General features: G+C 39.2%; 1 protein-coding gene across 10 annotated transcripts in view; it reads right to left on the bottom strand.

Moving 5' to 3' along the window:
• The window catches only part of Nlgn4x (neuroligin 4 X-linked), a 353927-nt gene that overhangs the window by 319337 nt on the left and 13711 nt on the right, over positions 1-20879 (bottom strand). For 9 of the 10 annotated variants that reach the window (XM_004867340.4, XM_087209942.1, XM_004867341.4 and 6 more), the window contains exons 2-3: positions 3861-4027; positions 11-98 (exon numbers count right to left, since the gene is read on the bottom strand). The gene's annotated coding sequence lies outside the window, so the exon portion shown is untranslated. Of the gene's footprint in view, positions 1-10; positions 99-735; positions 1146-3860; positions 4028-20879 lie in introns of those variants that run through there. The other variant, XM_087209940.1, reaches the window with a different exon arrangement.

Genomic DNA, 20879 nt, shown 5'->3' with positions numbered 1-20879 from the left:
CTACACTTACCATTCCGTAGTCCTGAGGACACAGCGCCTTTTCCAACCACTCCAGGGATAGCTACTTGGTTACTTTTTCCATCTCAGCACATTGCTCCCTGTGAAAATGAAAGAGAAGCATACTGCTCTACTTAGTGCAAGATAAGATGCCACTGTACCAAAACCAACACTCTGTTTCCTTTGAGTTTTCCTATGGGTGATTCCAAGAATGAGCTGGCAGTGGATTCACATGACTCTTATCTGGTTCCCCAATAAGTCAGTCAACTAGGCAAGAGAGCACTGCTACGCAGGCTTGCTGACTTGGCCTTCTAGATCCAACACATGCAGTGTGGGAATACAAAATCAAAGAAGACAGCTTGAGGTGACCAATATATGGTTTTTCACCATTAAGCCTTCTTAGAAGGGCTGGGGATGTAGCTCAGAGGTTGTGCCACCTGCCTTGCAAGCCCAAGCTTCTGAGTTCGATCCCTGGTACCAAAAAAAAAAAAAGACTTCTTAGATAATCAATTCTGTGCCTATCTATGTTGGATCCAGTTTGTTTCACTAAGGAGATCATCTTGGAAAGCTTTTTAAGGAGAGCCGATAGGCATCTCAGAAATCATTTATTTGCCCAAGGTAATGCTCCATCTGCAGTATGTTCCCTATCATACTGGATCAGAGTGCAGAGGATCACAGATTATCTGGCTTTCTTGGTTTCCATGCAGACAAATCAGGATCTGTCTGTGGAATAGTCACCTCAGCACTGTGAGACACTTTTCTTGTCATTTCACCGTGGGATCTTGTCTTTATGGATGACTCTCACGCAACAGTGCACCCGCTCCTTACCAGCGAGAATCATAACAAGATGAGTTATTCTGTGAGAGACAGGCGACGGATAAAAAACTGCCTTTAGAGCCGGGGATTTAGCTCAGTGGCACCTCGCCTGCCTCACAAGCACAAGGTCCTGAGTTTGATCCCTGGAACGGAAGGGGAAAAAAAACAACTGCCTTTAAACTCACCATTTTATATCTCTGGGAAGGAAGGCAACAAAATGGGAGGAAAAACCATTTAATGTCCGCCTCTCCTGACCTCAGAACTTGCAGAATATTAGCACCAAGTAGAGAAAGCCTCTGGGTTCCATTGTTAATGAGCCAGCATGTTATTAAATTGTCCAAAGGTATTTTATTTTAATTACATTTTCAATTACTCATAGGAAATAGCACATTGAATTACGGATATGCGTTTCATAGACATTGTTGATTAAAATGTATTTGTGAAATGAATTTATACTTAACTACAACCCTAATCCCATCTGCCTTCGGTGACCTTTCTATAGCCAAACAGGGGAGTTACTGGCACATCTGCTTCTGTGTTAGCAAAAATTGATTTTCGGATGTGAGGCCGCTCATCTGATAGGCTGTGAAACACAGACCAGATCTATCTCTCTGTTTCTCTTGAAGGCTGAGATCATGCATTTTTAAAAGTTCAGGCTGCATTGTCACCCAAGTCAATATAATAGTTAGGATAGTTAACAATGTGTCTGGTAGGTCAACCTTTAACATGTTGAGTGTTTTACTGTTATCAGCTCCTTCAATCTCAAATATATATGGTATCTATTAGTTATCACCATCTGTTGAAAAATCAAATCCAGGAAGATATTTGCTCATTTGCTAATAAAACAAAAATATAAAGAAGAGGCTGAGACTCAAGCCAGGGGCTAAGGCTGCCAAGCACCATGGCTCAGGTAAGGCAAGAGGACCCTGAATCTTGACGCTGGGGAATCGAAGCATAAAATGGCTTTTCATCAGTGACAAATAACACTCATCCAAAAGTGATTTGATGTTAGTACCATAGACAGCTCCCACTGCGGGTGTGGTGCAGGCAATTGATTCTCTGTTAATGCTCATGCTTGTATTCTTAGCTTTTCTTGAAATTGGTTTCATCTCTATTTAATCTGATCCAAGGTGATGGTCCTGTCTATTACAAAGGACCCAGGTTAAATCGACGACTACCAAGTGAATCACGGAGGACAATTTCAGAGAACTTTGGCCAAAACACGAGTGCGAATTATGACTGATGAACCACTTTTTTTTTCTCATGATATAGTAAGTGAAAAATTATTTATCAGTTCAGCTTTGGGACTTGCTCAGCTTTCTTGATAGGCTTATTAAGGTACACAAAAGTGAGATGGAAATACTAACTGTACATGTCTTTGCTTTATTTTCAAAGCTGCTAATTTATTTTCAAATCTGATGGGACAAAATTTGTGTATCATAGAGGACTTAAGGTTTAGTTGCCCAGTCTACTTAGATGCTGTGGGGAGAATTTATTTCCCCACGCTGTTTCTATCTGAATGTGCTTAAACCTTTTGCACTACGTGTCAGAAAGTCTTCAGAGCTTCGTATTTCTTGCTGTCTTACTGGCTTCCCATTCCTATGCTCAGTGCTCATTGGATTATCTTCCTTGATATCAATGACTCAAATACTTTTTAAATATGTTTGTGTGGCTTTTTACGTGTTTCATTGATTTAAATAGACACCACAGTTGTACATGCTGCTGCAGTACAGTGTGCTGTGTGGATCCATGTGTAATGGTATGATATCCTGAAAAAGGTTTTGAAGGTCTCTAACACCTCCCGTAGTTATCATTTCATTGTGGGGTAAACATTTCAGATCTTCTACTGCTGCTTGGCTCTTCTTCAAGGGTGACCCTTCATGCATGTTATGATTTGGATCTTATGTGTTTCATAAGGCCTGTGTGCAGAAAACTTGGTGCCCTTTGGTAATGTTGGAAGATGTGGTTTTAAGAAGAGTGGTCACTGGTTAGGTCAGTATTGAATCTCCTTGGGGGATACATTAGGATCTCTCTCTCTCTCTCTCTCTCTCTCTCTCTCTCTCTCTCTCTCTCTCTCTCTCTCTCTTCCATTTCCTTGTTGCCATGAAATAACCACGCACACCCTGCCATGATGTTGTCTGACCACAATCCCAAAGACATCATGAGCCAAAGTAACTCTTTCCCTCCTGAAGATGATTCTCTCAGGTATTTTGTTCACAGTGAGGGAAAGCTAACTAGTGCAGTGTCTGAGCTCCAACACAATCTTCTTCCAGAGTGCCTTTTGTCCTGACCTCTGCCTTTATCTTGAACATTGAAGACAGCGTCTCTGTAATACCTGGATAAGTTAAGCAATTTTGTTACTAACAGTTGGGCATCAATGGAACATCCACACCATGAATACTGCTGCCATCAAATAACTAAGTCTTCGTTCTGGTCTGCTATATCAGATTCACTGTGGATATGGCATGTCAAGTATGTCATGTATTTAGAGCTAATTACGAGACATTTTCATGTAACAGACAAAATATACAGAAGGTTAAAGAATAAATTATCTGGATGAAAACACTTCTTGATTTTACTGTGAAATTTAAAATTGATGACCTATTATATGTACCACAGAGACAGACAGAGATGACCATTATACTTTCAAAGGTAATGTTTGCATGAAAGTATATTCTAACATATACATACAATTTCCCATGACATCTGCTTTATATCAACAGAAAGTGAAGTGGCTCACGTAGAAGCATCCTTTAAAAACAACCTACAACATGCTTGATGTGAATTTTAAACAGATTAAAGAGAGGAGGTAAAATTAATCTAATACTTACAAAGTGCTCACATAGTAACAAATACTGCCATAAAAGTTATTATTATTTTTTGTTTTTGGTACTGGGGATCAAACTCAGGACCCCGCCCTTGTCAGGCAGGTGTGGCACCACTGAGCTACATCTGCAGCCAGGATTTTTTTTTTTTTTTGTAAAAGTGATTTTTTTATTGTAATGGCTGTCAGAAAGCAGAGAATGAGTTACTCAAAGCATACCCACCTCTTGAGGAATCGAAGTGGAAGCTAAGAAAGAGCTATTCCACACTATGATAATGTTTCAAATAAGCTTCTCCATGTAATTTCATCTTTACTGCTGCAGACTTGGGGATTCATGGAGATCTTCACAGCCATTCCAACTTGCCCCGGGGTAGTTGGTTAAGAAACAACCTAGGACAGGAGATATAAAGACATAAACATTTTCATCAAAGATGACATTTTTTGTTAATTTTTCTTTTATAATGCTGTGGGACGAGTATTCCTTATTCAAAATTTTTGGTAACAAAAATGTTTTAGATTAATTTTTTTTTACACTTTGGAGTATTTGCAAAGATATGATTTGAGATTTGGGATGGTTTGAAAGCATAAACAAGAAATTTGTCTATGTTTCTTATACACAAAGCCTAAGTGAGCATTTATATATTTTGAATAATTTTGTGTGTGAAACAAACGTTCTTGTTGTAGAATTTTCCACTTTTTGACATTAATCCAGCTGTCAAGATGCTTTCTATTCTGGAGCATTATAGACTTCAGATATTTGGATTAAGTATGCTCAACTGTCAACTGATTTTCTCCTTTGGTATCAAATAATTCCCTATAAACATTGTATGGAAACCGTTAAGTCACCTCATTGCACAATGCATTGTTGAGCAGAGACAAATGAAAATGCTCAGATGTCAGGAAAGTGGCTGGCTGCCTCCCTTCAAGGTCTTTTTGAGGAGAGTGCCATGAACGTAAGAGCTTAAAATTTTACCAGATGATTGAGGAATAGACAGATGCTCAGAGGAAGTAACAGCTGAGACAAAGCCTCAGGAGATGTCATTGAGGGTGACCTTCAGAGAGAAGAGAGAGGAGGGCTGGGTGCATCGTTGTGAGACCCCTGGAAAAGGGTTAGAAAGGACCGGAGCCCTCAGAGCTCCCGGGAGGTCAGTCTCCTGGTGAAAGCCAAGATTCCGCCAAGAGTTGATGTCACTCGTGATGAATGCTGTCGTCGAGGTTGACACAAGCACACACACGCGCACAAATAGGAAAATGTAAAGTTACTTTTAAAACCTGAAGATAGCTCAGAAGTGTTTGCTGAATCCACAAACAAGTTCCAAGGAACACCCATTATTTATGTAGCTTTCTTTCAAGCCAGAGACCTGTTCAATTTCTCAAAGAATATTAGAAGGTGCAACATTAATTGTAATACATTTCTAGGGCACAATAACTAGACTGAGATGGGTGAAAAAATCACTGATCTCCAGGTTTGAGTGGGGCCATTCTGGAAGTCCGAATGTGTGCATGTAAATACTCAAATTGACAAGAATGACCATGACTCATGCCTTAATTTATCTTATCCAAATTTTATCCTCCTTTCTCAAGTAGAACAATATTCCAACTACATTCGCATCAAAAAGTTGGATATTTAATGAAATTCCCTATCTCTCTCTCAGTAGGGAATGTACAATTCAGGTAATGTTTAGTATTATGAAAACCTAGAAATGAGCAGCAAGGAGGGGGAGGATTTCTATTTAGAATTGTTTGGAAATGTGAGCTTAAAAAGGACCATTAATTTTACATGGCTCTACTTCTCCCAAATGATTCTGAAATTTTGATGGACTCTCAAAAAATTAATTTATTGACCATACTGTTGGTTCAAATTGAAGTCTTGAAAACCAAATTAAATCACATAGAGCCAGTCATCCATTGAGCAGTGGAATAATAAACACTGCAAAGTATATTTATAGCTTCAGCCTTAGAATGTAAATTATTAAAGTTCAGAATCCTCAGTAGTCTTAAAAAATACAACTTTCAGAATGCTAGGTGTGAATTTGTTCTAGAATGAGGAATTTGACAAAATTTCCTACGGTGTCATCTTTAACAACATAAAGAAAAAAAATTGTAAAAACTCTGGGGATGTGAAGGTGAACAAATATGATTACAAAAAGTAGATAAATAAGCTTATCTATTTACTACAGGGTTAAGTGCCAGTAAATCCATTGCACTACATCAAAAGTATCCTAAGTTGAAATGTATTCAATATATTAAAAATATCCTAAGTTGAAATGCATTCAGTATACTAAACAATATATTAAACATCACACTGCAGTGATGATGGTTCCCCTCATGATCCTGAGGAGTTGATAGAGAGTCGGTGCTCCCTGCTACCTACTGCCCAGTGCAAGGAGCATGCACGTACTTTGAGTACGCTAGGAGGCTGAAGCAGAAGAATCCCGAATTTGATCCCAGCCTGGGCAAGTTAGTGACTTAACCAGACCCTGTCTCAAAGTAAAGAAACAAACAATGAAAGACCTGAGGATGTTCCTCAGTACAAAGGCTCTGGGTTCAATCCATAATACAACAAAAAGAAGAAGGAGGTAGAGGAGGAGGGGGAAAAAGAGGAGGAGAAGGAAGAAGAGGAGGAAGAGCAAGGGAAGGGGAAAGGGAAGGAAAAGAGCAAGAAGAGAGAGGATGACAGGGAGAGACAGAGAGCCATGTTTAACATTTACCATCAAAACATTGTCTCCTCATTCATTCCATGGTCATCTGCACTGTCTGGGAACAGCTCCTTTGTTCAGTAGAGAAGCAATGTGCATTGATCTAGGCAACACTCGTGTGTGACTGTGTGATGTACGCCTTGCAAGAGAAGACAGGGTCACTTCAGTTGTTGCCCAACACACATGCACACGGGCAGATGTTTTAAGGTGGCGCGCACCTTACTGAATCATAATCTGAAAGAGGACTGGTGCAGCAGGACCTCCAGAATTGAATGCTCTGGGACGGACCTGGAGAATTGCAGCTTGTTGTGTCAAGACAAAGAGGTTCATGATAGGACATGTAAGGATAGCATGCAGCCAGATTTCAGAAAAAGAAGGAGAAATGTGAGGAAAGGTATATGAGTTGCCCAAATACCCGGCATGGCATACCCAATTTAAATGAGAAAAGGTTCATTTGGGCTCATGGTTTCAGAAGATTCAGTCCATGGTTGGGTGGCTCCAAGGCAGACACATCATGGTGGAAGGGTGTGGTGGTATAAAGCTGCTCAGTTTATGGCACAGGAGACAGCAGGGGAAGATCATCAGAAAGGAAGTAGCCAGGATCTAGATATGGCCCCCAAACTCACAGCCAAGTGACCTACCCAGACACAACCCGAAGAAATATCATAGTGGAAGAGTGTGGTGTGGGCAAGTGGCTCAGTTCGGAGCATTCAGGAAGCAGACATACAAAGCCAGAGAGATAGAGGCTACTATGGAGCACGTATACATTCCCATAAGCTACCCAGGCATCCAGAAACATGCTTTCCTAATCATACAGGTGTCTCTCAAGCCAATCACACGGACAGTCAACACTGACTGTCACAAAAAGTTAGACATGAAAGTTATGAAGAACCTGTTTTTAACACTTATGCTGGACAGGCACAAGTAACTGCGTGTCTCTCTGAAGGAAATGTACCTGCTGAACACTGCTATCTTGCAAGCAACCTTAAGGTAGGCATTCCTTCGTAGCGCTCTACAAATCTACCCCTGGGTGAACTGTAACGTTAAATCTGCCACAAATCTGCCCACACGAAACACATTAATATGTAGGACCAAAGTGCGCTAATGAAAATTTTGAGAAAAAAGAATATAAATGCACAGACAAACCCTGAAATTCTCAGATAAGGGAGTATCATGTCTCCTGGCCTCTCTGGTTGAAACTGGTCATTGCCCAAAACAATCCAAACAATGCTGATAGATCATTTGCGAGGGGAGTGTTTAGTAATCAAATTTCAACCCTAAGTAAAGGAGTAAGGGATGGAGACACTGTGGATGTATATGGGAGGCAGGCTACTCTCTTTCACGTTGAAGGAGAGCCCAAGAAGTACAAAAATTGCCAAAGAAGAGCCGAGCACAGATTTGCCCACCTATGCTCAATTGAGAGGGAACAGGAAGTAGAACAAGAGATGGAAGAAAGTGGACTCTTGTTGAAGATTTTGGAAAGGGGTGACTTCCTAATTCAATCTATTATTTCAGAAGACGTAGAAGGAATTGTTTTTAAAAATTGACCAGTGAGTGCAAAAGTCCTATCCTGGATATTAAAAAACAGTAAAACATTAACTGAGAAAATGACCAAGGGGCATTGAGATGTATCATGGGGGGAGAAAGAACAGAGCTGGAAATTGATTTACGTGAGTGACAAGAAAGAGAGAAGATCTGTGCCCGAGATGAGGCCCAGTGTGGGGACGGTGGACAAGTGTGGCAAGAAAGAAGGCTGATGGAGGATGCGTTGAAATCGTGTTGGACAATGCGAAGAAACAAAGCTTTGTGGAAGGCAGCTGGAGGGCAGGTGGACCCAGCGAGGGGAGTGAGAGTGGAAAGTAGAGATATGTGTGTGTGGCTCCCAGGTGAAAGTCATCACTGAAACTCCCGTGGATGCAAAGCTCAGCAGGATAGAAGGGAAGAAGGAGAGATCCCCTGAGGATGGAACTGGAGGAGCAAGAACAACAGAGCAGGCAGGAGGAGCCCAGAGTCATGAAAGTTAGTTAAATGAATACTAAGATGGAAGAGAAGGAGAGAATAGTGTGGGTTGGGATTCAAGAAAGCACTTGGTTCCTCAAAGCTGGGGAATTGAATGAGTCAGGGTCTCCAGGGAGGGGATGGATTGATAGAGGGGTGGATTCCTCCTGAGACCCATTCAACAACCGAGGAGACACAGCTGCTTTATACAAAGAAAAGCTACGGAGATGGAGATGAAGGTGGAGGTGGAGAAACACAGTTAGGGATGGTGACAGAGGACAGAGATGGAGACAGAGAAAGAGAGAGAGAGAGAGACACAGAGAGAGAGAGAGAGACCGAGAGAGAGACACACAGAGAGAGAGAGACTGAGAGAGAGACACACAGAGAGAGAGACAGAGAAATATACAGATCCATACAGATAAGTAGATACCTATGTAGATTACGATATAGTGATATCTAGAGAGATATGTAGATACACTGATACAGAGACAGATATTCAAGAATGCATCTTTATTTGGAAATAAAATATATTTATAGATGTTTGTAAAAGTATTTTGCTTGGAAATGCAACTATAGTTACAAATACAAATATGTAGATTGACAAATACTTATACAGGTTAAGAAGTATTTGACTTGGAAATAAACTATTTTTTTGCAAATAAATATTTATAGTTATTTATTGGCACATGTGTCTTCACTTTTCATGTTTTGACAAATAAGTACACATATCTATAGTTGTAGAATAAACGTTTATAGAATTAATACATATGTCATGTACAATAAATAGTAAATGGATATTTAATAAGAATAAATATATAATGCAAATAATATTTAAAAATATGGACATTTATATGATTTATGGCTTATATTATATATTTATTTATTCTACAAATATTTGTATGTAATATATAGTTTGATTGTACATTTTCCATGCTTATTTACATACATATAAATGTTATATATAAATAATAAATATATTTATAATGCATTTTATATATTTATAGAATAATTAGATCTGTAAGTCATCAGTAATACATTAATACATCTATAATGTGAACAAATATATATTGTAACTGCAAATACAGTAGTGCCTTGGTTCATGTACTTGGTTCCCAAATTCTGGTCCCAAACCGAATCGGAGGAGAAGCGAATCAAATTTCTCTATAACGTCAACACTGGACCTAATCACTAAATTGTGAGTTTCAGTTCTCATCCAATTTGGTTTGTGATCAGAATTGTGGCAAGAATTCAGTTCATGAACCAAGGTACCTCTGTACGTGTATAAATTGCTGTATCTACATGAACATGAATGACTATATATTTGTTTATACTGAAGACTGACATCAGGGCCAAACAAATGTCTTTGCATGGGAGGAAATGCAGGAGTGTTTCTCCCTAAGAATTCCTGGCTTTAAGTTCCTTGTCTTGGGACACGAAGAAGTTTTCGGGATGATGATTAGAATGGTTGAGAAAATCCTGGTCATGGACATTCCCTGGGGTTTTTTGGGAAAAATACGCACACGCTTTCAAATAAGATGCTATGGAGGATGGTAAGAGAGGAAGAAAGGAAGGAAGGAAAGACTCAGGAAAGAAGAAATCAAAGGAGGGGGAGAGGGATGGAAGAAGAGGCTGGGGGAGGTCTATTCATGGTTCCTCAGTCTTTGAAGGAAGGACAGCTGCTGAGTCTTGGAGTAACCAGATTTTTCCCTGAGACAGTGTGTACTCTTGGATCCCAGAAAGGGGAAGCCATCTGCTGGCTTCAAGTGGCTGTAGTGATTTGAATTATGATCTACGTGTTCAGCGGTCCCAGAGGAATAAAAAATGTGTAAACTCTCCATCGGCCACATGATAGATGTTCAATAAATTATCATTCGCTTGAATGGACCAGGCAGCGGACACTTAAAGATATACCATCAATCAACAGAGGGAGAAAACCATAAGCAAATGGTGATATCCAGATTTGCCAAACCCCAGTTCCACACAGGAAGGAAGCCAGCATGATGTGGACCTCACAAATTCATCAGTTTGTTTCTGGAGATACGCCCAGAAAGAACTCTAATGGAAGGGTATCTGGGGAAGAGACAAGTAACGGCGCATTTTCTCTGGGCTGAGGGTCTCAGCTCATATCTTCAGGGGAGCTCTAAGAGTGAACCTCAAACATTCACATTTAATCCGCTGAGGATTCTGATTCTCAAGCTCGGAAAACACTCCACTTGATGATGTGCATCCAAGGCAATCAAGACTTTGGGTTTACCACAACCTCCCATCAACAATCTCCCAAATAATACTGTTCCAAGCTAACCAGAAAGAAAGTGGATGATAATTCAGCCTCAAACTCATGAATCTGCAGACAGCAGTCAAGCCCACCAGGAGATGGAGAGCCAATCCTTAGTGCAAATTCACATTGTTTAGTTTACTCTGCAATTCTCCAGTCCCTTTCTTTCATCATTTCTCCCTGTCCACAGCATATGATGCATGCACAATATTTTTTCTAGACCAGCTTAAAGATGCCACATGGACTCCACAACTGGATCATGCTCTTTCTCCTCTTGGTCACCATGTTGAGGCAACCATGCCATGGATGTTCTTCTAGGACCATGCGTTTTGGCACTATAGGCAATTCGGTCATTGCTTGAGTGCTAGTATTCTTCAGCACATCACACAGACCATGAGGGAGCTGCTGCTTCCTTGTCTCCTAGCTTGACAGGGCAGCCTAGTGGGCACCAGGCTACAGGTAGTGGAAACTGAGGGGTTCGAAGTTATGGCTTGCTTCCAATAGATTAGGACATCAGCATATTAAGATGATTGCAGTAATCCAGTACAAGGAAGAGTCCTGTGCTCCACACAGGTATTTAGGTCAATGAGGGAAAGAATATAAGATCAGGGGTCACAAGAGATTATACCTTAGCCTAGACGTATAGGAGGCAGCCATCAAGGTTTGAGCACTGTCAGTGATGTTTGAACAACGATGAAATCTCCTAATGACATATTCCTCAGAATCCATCCCCAACACTGAGCAAAGACCACTCTATCAACTGAAAACAAAAGCAAGCATGATCCAGGTGCTCTGGAAGATGCCTATACTTCAGCACTCTGAAAAGGTGAGGCAGGAGGGTTGCAAGTTCAAGTCCAGCCAGGACAACTTGGCAAGTTGAGGAGTTTCTGTGTCAAAATAAAAAGTGATGGGGATGTAATTCAATGTGAAGAACTTTGGGGTTCAATTCCCAGTGAGAGAGAGAGGAGAGAGAGAGAGAGAGAGAGAGAGAGAGAGAGAGAGAGAGCTAATGTTTGTCACTAACTCACAGAAGAGAGGAGTTAGAACATTTAATTTTACTCTGCTTGACGTTTCCTACTGCCGTAGTACAGTGTGTCAGTCCAGATATCTTCCAGTAGGGAAAAATCCCTGAATATGTTCTGTCATATTTAAAAAAAGATGAAATGGACTTAAAATTGTACATCTTCGTGGAACACCATGTGGTATGTTTGTGCATGCACTGCACAAAATAATGGGGTACAGCATGTTCTGTGGAGGTCATGGTGATTGGAACGTCCCTCTCCTAATCATTTTTTTTAAGTTGAGATTCTTGAGTGCCATCTCTTCTAGATCTTCATAAACATATACTGAACTGTAATTGTAATTATGGCATGTCTGGTTGCAGGCCTCCTAATGTTGAACCAGGTCGCTGTGAAGTTGACTCAATTAAGACAATACAGGAAGCCCATACTGTCTGTAACTGTGGATTAGAATGAGTGGTATGCAGGTTGAGACTTTTAACTACAATGATCATTGTTCTTCAATCAGGCAGGGATAAGAGTTGGAGAGGACCCTGAGAAGGGTCCACTCCACTCACTTTGGGGTGAGGGGACAAAAAGGCTGCTAGTGCTCTTCAGAGCCATGTAATTAACTACAGGATCCCCCAAAGCAGAATATGTGGACTCACCAAGATGTACTAAAGTTTCTGAAGTTCTGAGATTTTAGAAGACAGGTGAGGCAGGGTAAGGGATCTGCAGTTCAATGCCAGGCTTGGCAAGAACTGGCTCATCATTCTGGATCAGTCTCATAATAGAACAATCATTCAGGGGCCAGGGATTTAACTCAGTGGTTCCTCTGCCTGCCTCACAAGTGCAAGGTCCCGAGTTTGATCCCCGGTACAAAAAAAAAAAAAGAATAATCATTCAGTACATTATATATGTATACATCAAGTCATTACCATGTATAACAGAAATATGTCATCTCTCTTCCACAAGGGAGAACATTAAAATGAAAATGTAAATAAAAAAGAAAAGATTTCCTTGAAGACAGTCTAGCAAAGTACCATAGCTGGACACCTTGATATTAAATGAATATACACTCTTAGAGGCTACAAGTCTAAAAATCAAGATATTATATGGAATATCCTTACTGTGAGGGTTCTAGGGAATCTAGAACCTAACTCTTCCAACTAAGGCAAATTGGAAGAGTTAGGTTCTAGGCTCTGAGGCGATTGCCAGAAATCCTGATGTTTCCTGCCTGGTGGTTGCATCCTTCTGCTCTCTGTCTCCATAATTATATCACAGTCTTCCCTCTGATGTGAGCCTGTATCTCCACAAGGTGTTTCGTTTGCTTAAAAGGACAGCGGTCATACCGGAAGAGGATCACTGTGTTGACTTCCTTTGAGTGGCATCTACATAGACATTATAACAAAATAATGTCACATTCTGAGCTGCTAGGTGTGAAGAACTCAATAAATCTTGGAAGGGAGAACACAATTCAATATACAACCCTGGACATATTTGCAGATTTGCAAATTGGAAGATTAGACAAGTTGCTCAGGTTAAATCTCAAAATTACTAAGCCTTCACAAAAACAAAACAAGAAAATTTTCTCTCTCTCTCTCTCTCTCTCTCTCTCTCTCTCTCTCTCTCTCTCTCTCTCCACATCCCTCTTTCACACACACAGATTTGGAATGTAAAATTGTGGAGCTAGAAAAAGTGGATGACAGGCTGAAAGAGATTGCTTTCCAACAGGCATTTTATTACCCTACAAAAATGATTTTGCCACTTTAAACTATTGGGAACATGTTCAAGAATTCAGTGAACATATATGCCATCCATACAATGCATGTTAAAAATATATCCACCATAATATGGGGACAATAGCAACCAAATAAATCCAATTTGGTATTTGATGCCAAATGTGTTTTCTCACTCAGGGAGCATGGTGTAGGCTTACAGCAAACACTGTGTGCAATGCTGGAGCAGTAACTTGACTCTTCATTTTCTCTTATATTTTACCAGACCTTTGGTTCATTACTTATTATACCTCCAGAGCAAAATCTTAGTTTAAACCTGATTCACTAGTTAGTCTCAATATGCTAGCCAGGCCATTGACATTTCAAAAAAAAAAAAAAAAGAAACGACAAATGTTTTAAAAATGGACCCCGGAAAGAGAAAAAGAAAACACTAACGTTTATGATCATTTTAATCAACATAATGCAGATTCATCATTTCATACCTAAATAGCAAAGAAATGTATACAGCACAAAAAAGCAGGTACTACCGAACTCTAATTTTGCAGGATTCATTAGTCTGTATGTGTTCTTCCAGACATTTAGGAGCTAGGTATGGAGTTGAATTTAGCATTTCCCATGAGAGATGTCTGATAGTTAATTTATCAATAAGGAAGAAAGTATAATAAGAATAGAAAAAAATGAACTGGTCTTAAGTGTATGCTTTCAATAGAAAAAAAAGAATCATAAGGGGTGGCCATTTATTATAGAAACCAGAAACAATACTTAAAAATATAACCTAGTACAAAGTCCCTTTATCCCTTTGGGGTTGGAGTCACTAATTCCAAGTCGGTTAGGTTAATCTTACCTGGCTTATAAACACCTTTCCTATAGAGTCGTCTCCTCCTATTCACTCCCAGAGTATTAAAATTTCCTTTTTTGTTGGAGAATCTAATTTGAATCAATCCATGTGACTGTTCAGAAAATATCACACCATTTTCAATGAGTCTTAAATTTAATTTTCTCCACGGCACATTTCTGATGTTTCCGTGGATGTTAATAACTTCTAAATAAGTGACGGTCTCACCAATTTGTTCCCATCTGTGGAGACTTAAACCAGATTCCTCACATCAGATGTTCCAACGCTGTCATCCTGTCCACAGAGCTTTCATTCGCCACTCGATTTTGCTCAACTGTAGAGAAGCTAGTTGCTTTTTGTTCTGTAAGATACTTATCAAGGATTGTGTTGTGTCTTTTTCCCCTCCTCCCTATTTCCCTTAAAGCTCTCACTTACATAAATCAATTCAATCTTCCCATTGAATAATGTGTGTTCCATCGACTGTTCCTGAACTTCCACCTGATTCTCGTTACCACTGATCGAATTTACAAAGTCAATTCTTATTGTAAAAAAGAGCTCCCCAAATAAGGTGGTGCTTATTTACCTCTCACTGCACTTTGCCTCATTTTTCTGGTCATATCAGAAATGTAAATATGAGAGCTAATAGAATCTCCAAGACAATGGTATTCTCTGTGCGGTACTTGGCATAAATACACCTCATTTTACAACAGCGAGTCTTAATAGGGACATACTCAACCTTCTGAGAGACTTCTGACAATGCCTGGTGACATTTCGTGTCATCAAAACTGGGGACACAGCTGCTAGTGCCATCCAGAGAGAGGAAATCAGCATCCTAAAATGTGTAGGAGTAGGACAGCCACCCGCCACAATGGACTATCCTGCCTCAATGTTAAGGGACCTGTATTTCTGGAAAATATCTGAAGAAATTGGCCACATTTTTAATATTCTGCAGATGCATGTAGCTTGAAAAAAATTTTCTAAATGCATCTACTTGAAATAATTTATCTTCAACTAATAGTAGTTCACCATCTCTAATCCATGTTCAGAATTTTAGATTTAGTGCACACACACACACACACACACACACAAGTTTTTAAATGACTACTTAAGCATGCATAGGAAAAATGGGCACCTATTTAGAATTGCAAAGATTAGTTTGATACTTGTTAGTCATTTTCATTCTCAATATTATATGCATTGCAGATTGTAAGAGAATTGACAAAATTTGGTGAACTATCATTTGGCAGAGATAGAAAATCAGAGTTGTTTGTGTGTGCATGTGTGTTGATGGAAAAACAAAAGTAACCTTTCAATCTCCTTTCTCTCTCTCTCCTGTCAGTGTCCTGTGTGGGGTCCACTTAAACTGAGATCCACCCATCCCAGGAAGCCCAACAAACACCTGAGCATAGCTAATGTATGTTTCTTTGGGGATAAAAACTCTACCACACTCTACGGATCTTGCTCCAAAGAGGTGATAAACTAAGAATACAGATTTGTGCTGACCCTACAATTTGCGTGTAGGAGAAAAATGAAATAGTTTCTTCGATATGAATGCACGTGAAGAGAAAGAAAAGGAGAGAGCCTACATGATGAGAGAAATGTTTAAAAGATAAGACTACTGCAGTGCATTGCTGTTATGCAATGTAAAAAAAACTATTAAAACATAACTTATGATATTAAGACCCGATCATTGAAGAGAGTGAGGAACTACTGTTGGTAATTTTAGGAACAGTGAGGGTACTGTGACTATGTTTTTAAAAAGCAGGCTTATAATTTAGATCAAGATACTGGTAAATTTTTAGATGAATTATATGGTCAGTATCATCATAAGAATGGAGGAAATGGGTGAGATTAAATTAAAAACTGAAGTTATGCATCCATGCTTGCTGAAATTGAATGAGGGCTATGTGGGATTCATTCTTCTGTTTGTTCTCACTCTTTTTTGTGCACATTTGAAATATGCCATAGTAAAATATCTTCCAAGATTATATTAATTTTTTATGAATGATACAAAAGGGAAAAAGGACTCAAGTAATAAACAAGAGAACATAGCAAATAATGTTTCATTGCGGAAGAAAGTGCAAATTGCAAATAACTTAAGTGCGTGCATAATCAGCACTCTAGGAAGCTGAGGCAGGAGAATCCAAAGTTTGGACCAGCATGGGCAATTTAGCAAGACTGTGTCTCCCAAAAATTAAATAAATAAAATGGAGCTGCAGATAGAGCTTAGTGAAAAGGTCTTGGATACAACCCACCCGAGGAGGAGGAGGAGGAGGAGGAGGAGGAGGAGGAGTAATCTGAATATAAAGATTAATAAATAGTGTAACTGACAAGTAAGCTAAGATAGAGCCTTCTGAAAAACTTCATTAGCCATGAAAAAGAATGCACATAGAGACTTTTAATAATCCTAAACTGGCCTATGCTGTGATAGTATCAGAAATGCAAAGTTGAAAATAGTTTAAAAGAGATATATATGTAGATACAGACAGAGGCACATGTATAAAGAAATAGGTATTAAAGATATAGATGGAGATACAGAAATAGACATGATTCAGATATCCAGTACATAGGAAAAGGCAAACGCCTAGGTAAGAAAATGGCAAGTTTCAGCTCAGCCTGGGGAACTTAAGAGACTTAGTGAGACTCCTCCTCAAAATAAAATGGCTTGGGAGGCAGTTCAGTGTGAAAGCCCCGAGTTCAATCCCCAGTAGCACAAAAATAGCCCAATATGATATTGATATAGGTATGATGATATTATGACACACCTGTAAATCAGTAGGCATCACAGATGTAACACACAGTACACAGAGCTGATGGATAAAGATGGAAATGGATACAATATAACAATCATCAGTCTACCTTTAAAATATTCAGAAAGTTCCTGGAAGACACTATACAATTTTTGTATTACTATTTATCTGTGCTATTTATAAGTTTTCCAAAACTTCTTCCCAATCTTTCTCTGAGGCCATAAACATGCTGCCTTTCAAAAGCTCCTTACCACGGTTGGAGTTGGCTTCTAAGACTTATGCATAAAATGAATATCCAGTTACAAGAGTTCCAGACATAATGCTTCTTAAGGTATGCTTAAGTGAGAAATTCCTGCATTCATATTAACATTTTATATTAAAATATATCCTCACATTAAGAGAATGAGATCATCTTTTAAAATAATGCACTTGGTGAACAGGTCAATCAGATCTCATTGGAAGCCTGGTTGTTTGCTAACAAGTTTCTTCAACTTGATACTTATTTATGCAAAATGACTGGGATAAGTTTGAGGACAGAATGACCCAAGCCAAGGTGTCAAGTTATCAGGTGAGACTTGCTGATGGAACATAAAGTTTTTGGAAGGTAAATATTTATACCGACACAATTCGTAATAGCCACGTCTGTGTCCACCAAATATAAATGGATACAGAAAAGGTGGTGTTTAATATGCAAAGGAGTACTACTCTGCCAAAAAGAAGAAATGTGTCATTTGTAGGAAGATGGATGCACCGTAATTGAGACCATCATGTTAAAGGAAATAAGTCAGACACACAAGCTTAAATATCTCGATTTCCCTTTTAAGAGAAACCTAAATTATAAATAAATGGCAAAATAAAAGATAGACAATGGGAAATAGGGAGGTGGATCCTTTGTAAATGGGGGGGGCAGGAGATGGAGGGAGAGGGAAGGAGAGGGGCAAAGGGGGTGAAAAAAGAATTAAGAATTAAGATGTGTTTTGTGTATGCACAAGCTCCTCATGAGGAAAATGATAAATATGTACCAATAAAAATTGAACAAACAAAAGAAAACATTAAAAACAGAAAGGTAAGCACATGCCTGAATGAGTTGGGGATTTTTCCCCTAAGTGTCTTATTTTTAGTTTTTTAAGCATCAAGTCTTCTCATTTACCAACTGAAAAATGAAAAGTTTTCTGGTTGTCTCAATCATAGTGACAAAGAACATCAGTGAGGAGAGATCCTAAGGTAAGTAAAAGTCATGTAGCATCGAATTAAAGTACAAAGCGTACTCTGAGCTTCCACGTATCTACAGTGATATAAATGAACGAGTTGAACAAGAAACAAGTACATAAATAAATGGCAGAGAAGAGACAAATCTTTCATGGGGGAAATTCCACATGATTCATCTCCATGTTCCACAACCAAGAAATGAGCGCCTCCCTTCCCTTCTCTCCCACCCTTTTACTGCAGAATTCCATGATGAAAAATCTTGGTTGTAAACATTCCTTTAACTTTATACTTACTGATGGGAAATCACAAGGGTAGGTTTGGGGAAAGGACGACCCATCTAGGAGCTTTGATAAACACATTTATGAGTATGTGTAAGTGGATCGTGGTGGCCTAAACTTGGAGACTCTCTCTGGTTCCTGGGCTCTTCCTATTGGGCTCTTCCTATGGTGTTCTTCCCCTCCACTCTGCTTCCCAAATGCCATGAATGAGCAGTTTTCTTCCACCAGGGCCCTCCACCATGATATTCCTGCCATGGAGCAGGCCAACCATGGACTGAACCTCTGAAACCGTAAGTCAGATAAACCATTTTCTCCTTTACTTTGTATATGTCACACATTTTTTTCCAGCCCAAGGAAATGTGATTGATAGAACTTCACTGTATGGATGTATTCTTGAGTGAGCTATAGAAAGTCTTGAGGTGTGCGCAGGGGAAGAGAAGTTTCAAGTGGAGTAGACTGACTTGTACTACCTTGGACTGGTGAGAGGGTGGACAGCAACAGGAGGTCTTGTAGATATTTTGTATTGCATCATGAGATGCACACTTCAATTCTATGGATTTCCTCCCTCAAAGCACACATCCAAGTCTAAACTATCAAGCAGATCCACCCCTCAAGTTGAAGACATGCTACTTAATTTCTTAAAACTGGTATGGTCTGTCATGCATCTGGCAAAGACTGGAGGACACTAAAGAAGCAGGTAAATGTAGTGTGGTACAGTGGATGGTGTCCTGGAATGGCCAAAAGACACTGGATAAAGGGTGATTAGAGTTGATCCATGCATGTTGTTCGCAGGTGTGAAATATCACACAGAGCCCTATATATAAATAAAATGTGCCATTTAAAAATAAAAAATTGGTGAAATCCAAATAAACAGAGAGGTGTGGTAAATACTAATGTATCAATGTCGCCTCCATTAGGTGTGACAGAGAAACAATGATAAGAGAAGATGTCAAATGGTTGTGGGGTAAACAAAGGTTCCGAAGAACCTATACAACTTTTCTGAAAAATAATTGTTGCAAAATAAATCTTCCTTTTAAAAAACAAACAAACACAGTATTGTTAAAAAAAAAAAATTCCAAAGAGAAAAGGCAAAATCAGTATTGTTGACTTCCTTGTTGCTGGGACAAAATAACTAAGACCTGAAACTCAAGGGAAGAGAGGTTTACTTTGGCTCACAGTTTCAGAAGGTTCAGCACATGGTTGTCTGGATCCAAGGCAGAAACATCATGGCATGAACCAAAGAGAAGAAGGAAGAAAAGAGCCAGAGAGGAACAGACCTCTGACCAGACATAGTCCCCAGCGTCATGCCTCTACAACCTCCTGCCTCCAATAAATCTCCATCTCCTAATACCCCATCTAGCTGCGAAATCCTCAATCGGTGACCTCACCTATGGAGTTAGTACTTTCATCCACTAACCACCTCTCCTGGAGTCTCCTCATCCACATAATGTGACAATCAACAAGTAAATATTTTAGGAAATCAATCTCCACAGTCTCTCAAGGAAGCAATTTACCTAGAAATGAACCATAATATTTTCTGTCAAATGAAACCATCAACTGCTTATTTTATTCCTGTGCAAGGAAACCAGCGATGTATGAGTAAATGACAAGAAATTAAAATTCTCACATAACTCTCATTAAAAAAGGGTTCATTTCAAGTCTATTTACATCAAAGCATCATGAAAGGGAAAAAAACCTAAAATATAAGATGCACAGCTTTATCCACCGAAGCATCTTTAGATGCAAAATGGTGAAAAGCAAAGTAGTCAATGATATAGTCATCCAGTTGTGTATTAAACAATAAGTAATTCTCAGGTAAATAAAAACACTTTCAATAATAGCTGTGACATGAATAAAATCCCGGGTTGTAATATGTTCATGTACCATTTCCCCACAAAGGATATATCTATTGTGTATTCCAAACATCTACTAATTAAAAAAAAAAAAAAAAAACTAAAGGAAATAATCAAAGTTGCACAGGTCTGCATCCCAAAAAATCTTCACTTGAAGTGCTCGCTTTGGCAGCACATATACTAAAAAATCTTCACTTGAAAATAGAATGGCCAAGGTGAGCTTTGATCATGCATGAAATAGATTTTGCTACTCATAGAATATTTGTAATTCCTTATTCTGACTTTTGCTTCCCCTGGACCTGCACTTGGATGCAGACTATTTATCATAAAAATACAGACTTCTCTAAGCAGTTTACAATTGAAAAACAGACAGATCAATTGCAAATCCTTCCATCTGGTAAGACACTCACAATCCAGCATCTCTTGATTGATCTTCCAAAACTACCTTCTCTCTCTTTATTCCTTTGTGGGTTAAGACCTCAGTGTGAATGTCCACCAGCACAAATATTTCCTGGCTTTTCTTTTCCTCTAGGACCCTTTGTTTGACATTTAATCCAACAATAATAGATATTTATTTTCCCCTAGGACTGGCAAGAGGATGGAGAAGG

The sequence above is a fragment of the Heterocephalus glaber genome, unplaced genomic scaffold, assembly GCF_053883595.1.
Source record: "Heterocephalus glaber isolate CG9 unplaced genomic scaffold, H.glaber_assembly_v1.0 deba00001072, whole genome shotgun sequence".
Lineage (NCBI taxonomy): Eukaryota > Metazoa > Chordata > Mammalia > Rodentia > Bathyergidae > Heterocephalus > Heterocephalus glaber.
The sequence above is the reverse complement of the archived record's forward strand: the minus strand, read 5'-3'. Positions and strand labels throughout refer to the sequence as shown.